At 35.2% G+C, this 3,847-nt stretch overlaps 1 long non-coding RNA gene across 1 annotated transcript in view; it reads left to right on the top strand.

The window, feature by feature from the left end:
- Nucleotides 1-3,498: 3,498 nt before the first annotated feature.
- LOC106941107 (uncharacterized) overlaps nt 3,499-3,847 on the top strand; it is a 3,923-nt gene continuing 3,574 nt past the window's right edge. Inside the window, exon 1 of the long non-coding RNA XR_001423266.1 lies at nt 3,499-3,787. This is a non-coding gene — a long non-coding RNA (uncharacterized LOC106941107). The remainder of the gene's footprint in view (nt 3,788-3,847) is intronic.

Below are 3,847 nucleotides of genomic sequence, written 5' to 3'. Positions count from 1 at the left end.
AGCATTGCATTTGACACTGTAATACTAAATTACATCTTTATAATTGTTGCTACTAGTTTCAATTTACTTGAGGTAAAAGTTAATATTAATGACACTGTAATGACACTTAATGACTTTGTCATAACTGTTGTAACTTGTTTCACTTTACTTGAGGTAAATGTTAATATTAATGACACCGTAGTGACACTTAATGACTTTGTCATAAATGTTGTTTCACTTTACTTGAGGTAATAGTTAATATTAATGACATTGTAATGACACTTAATGACATATTCATAACTGGTGCTACTTATTCCACTTTAGTTGATGTAAAAGAAATTGTTAGAGTCTGTTATTAAATCATTTGACCATGTAATAAAGCTTAGTGAAATATTTATTGCTTGTCCTACTTGTTTTGCTTTATTTCATGCAGTGGAAATATTAATCATTGTTTTGTTAAAGCTTTTGCTAGTGTAATAATTAAATCATTATGACTAATATTATGACAAATTTATGTTAGATCATGATTTCTTGGTTAATGACAAGTTGTCATAACGAAGACATTTTTGGCGAGGTTAATGACAAGTTGTCATAACGAAGACATTTTGTCTAGAATAATGTCAAGCTGTCATAACGAAGACATTTTGTCTAGAATAATGTCAACTTTGTATTAAAAGTGTCATTATTTACCAAATGACGCTTTATGACAGTCATAACTATTCATGAAGACTTGATGTTCATTGACAGATGTTATGTCATGTTTATGACAGTGTCATGACAGTCTTATGTCATGACACTTTCAAATAAAGTGTTACCTAGATATTAAATAAAAATCCTAAATTATTGACAGTGTCAGGTACTCAGTTACTTGTAAAAGGACATTGTCCTCAATATATCCTGTCCATCACGTCCAGATTACAACTACCATGGCGACCAATCCTGCAGCCAGGTTTATGCTTCTTATCAGTTGCCATGCTGAGCTCTGCCGGCATTTCCTCGTCTCTGAGGGTGGACTAGACGAATTCGCTGGCAGAGGAGAGTTAGTGGCACAGAGGAGAGAAGCTAGCCTGAGACTGACTTTGTTTTAGTTCAAGCCAGAAGCTTGGAAAAAAAATATCGCTTCTGAAGTCAAAAGTCAGTTTCTAAAATTCTAAAATGTTTTTTCTAGAGTGCAAGAAGAAATATGCCTCAAACATTTTATATAGTTTACTCAACCACTCTGTTGCATTTTAAGAGCAGTGAAAGTCATAATACCAAAGAAATTAAATAAATAAATAACACACTTAACAAAAGCTGTGTTTCCATTTCAAATTTGCACAAAACTTATGTGGATATTTTGGTATTTTTGAAAAAACATAATTTTGCTATTGGGGTGTTTCCATTAAATGAAAAATAAAAGTAAAATAACACAAATAAGTCTGAGCTGAAAGACTAGTTGTCTTAGATTAGACATTTCCTCTGTATGTTTCTGCCATGATGATAGGAGTTCAGTCCAGAGGAAAGAACCACAGTTTGTCCACAGTCATAGCCTCTGGTGTCAAAACCCTGTTATTCAGGAGGGACAGTGGAAGCTACATCTGTTTACTCTCCTGTCATATTTTCAGATCTTGTGTTTCCCTTTTGACAAAGATGACAAATAAGAAATTAGACTTTTGGTGATAGAAGATTGATGACTTCCTCTTGAAGCCACTGCCTGTCTTGATTTTCTGTTCTCTCTCTTTTGTCTCCTCCGTTGTACTGCATTGACAACATAACGTAATTTCCCTTTGGGCAGATGGTTGACTCTGGGAGGGGAAAAGAGGTGGGTGCGTGGGACAAAAGAAGCGGATGGGGGGCTAAATAAATCAAAATCATCATGTGAGCCATACATAGAAAAGTAACAGGAATCATAAAACAACCATCCACAGACTTATTACAAACAGGATAAAACTCTCTGAAAAGGTCAAGAATTCATCTTCGGATTAAACTCATTTGATTAAGACAATGAGTGTAATTAACTGAGTTATGGACAGTATATTTATGTAAAGTGACTGACAGATTGGTATAGTCTCAGGAGTTTATGGTGCCTAGGATCATAATGAAGACAAAACAAACTGTGTTAGAGATGCAGCTTACCTACTGGTCCTTTCCTTTCTCTCAAAGACTGAGTTTTGTATGTAATGGAAATCCTAAGCTCCTTTATGATTCTGCCCCAATGCTGACATGAGTGACAAATTGCTGATGAAATGCATATTCTTCTCAGCAGTGTCACACAGTGTTCTAACCTAGTGGTTGGAAATTCCATTGTGGTACAGGTTTAAGTAGACTTGCTTCTTTCATGGATAGTAAAATCCTAAAAGGTAATTGATGGTCGTTTGCACTTTGTGACAAGTCATATGAGAGGCCCTGCAAACAGAGAAGATGAAAAAAAATGCTTTTTGTGAACATTTTGGTCAATCCACTTTTGTGCTTTCTGAGAATAGAGAGTTTTAGCAAAGAAATATTTTCCAGCTGTTAGAACATTCTATTAATAACATATTGTTTCTTTGACCACCGAACTGCAGTCTTAAACTTGTATAAATGCCACCAATAGAAGTATAATACATTGAAAAATTCATCCTGTTTGGCCTCGGCCTGTGTGTCTTCAGTTCCTGCCACATTAGATTTAAGTGCTTCTGGTCATGACTAAATCATTTCACAGACTTCCAGCATCACATGTATCTGACTTCATCTGTTATGTATCCCTTTGGACCTTGTACAAATGGAATTCTGCTTGCTTTAATCTTCTGAGTTTTCTTCCAACATACTTCTTGTCACTTACATACCACCTTCCTCAGTCACAGAAACTACAGCACACTGATTCAGTTATAACCCAATCACATAATTTTGAAGCAGTAAAAATTTCAGAGTTAACAAGATCTTGACCAGTGACTGGTTTGAAGAAATATATTTTAACTACTGAAATTCAAATTCAGAAATACTTTATTAATCCCATAGGGAAATACAATTTTGTAACCATTATTTCAGATTCTTCAGAGTTATTGAAGTTGATGATGGCTGTTGGCACGAAACATGTCTTGTAGCAGTCTGTATAACAGTAAATCTGAAGAAGCCTCTGATAAAAGAAACTCTTGTTTTCTCAAGACAGTCTCATGAAGAGGATCAACAGTTTTGTGATTGATTTGTGATCATCCTGATTCTGAACAGTATGGTTTCGTTGACATGACTCAATGCATGGTGATGGCTGTAGCTGTAGGTACTTCTGTGTTTGGTTCCTGAATCTTTTCACAGAAACTTTTTTTTTTTTCCACAGTTTTTTTTTTTTATTTCTCTGCATTTTAAAGCTATCACTGAAGGTTAAGATGTCAATTCACTATCTTTTTGACAACTCTTTTTTTCTTGCTTGCTGCATTGTAAGTCCTCCAACAAAACACAGGAAGATGGACATACCATACCATACCAACTTTATTTATAAAGCACTTTAAAACAACCACAGCTGATACAAAGTGTTGTACATCAAAACACAGCATAACAATAAAAAAATAAAATAAAAACTTACAGTTTTAAAACACAAACATACAATTTAAAACTAGATCCTGCTGGAGTTGAAAGTCAAGTAAAGTAGATGGGTTTTAAGATGAGCTTTAAAAGTGCACAGTGAAGGGGCCTCTCTGACCTGCAAAGGCAAGTCGTTCCATAATTTTGGGCCCATGACAGAGAAAGCCCTGTCCCCTCTGAGCTTCCTTCTTGATCTCGGTACCTCCAAAAGCAGCTGATCTGCGGACCTGAGAGACCGATAAGGTATGTATGGGTGAAGAAGCTCAGAGAGGTAAGCCGGGGCAAGATTATGTAGTGATTTAAAAACAAACATAAGAATTTTAAAATGAAT

Source organism: Poecilia latipinna, unplaced genomic scaffold, assembly GCF_001443285.1.
Source record: "Poecilia latipinna isolate Pla-1442-1.1 unplaced genomic scaffold, P_latipinna-1.0 Scaffold3499, whole genome shotgun sequence".
NCBI lineage: Eukaryota > Metazoa > Chordata > Actinopteri > Cyprinodontiformes > Poeciliidae > Poecilia > Poecilia latipinna.
This window is presented reverse-complemented; position numbering and strand designations above follow the sequence as displayed.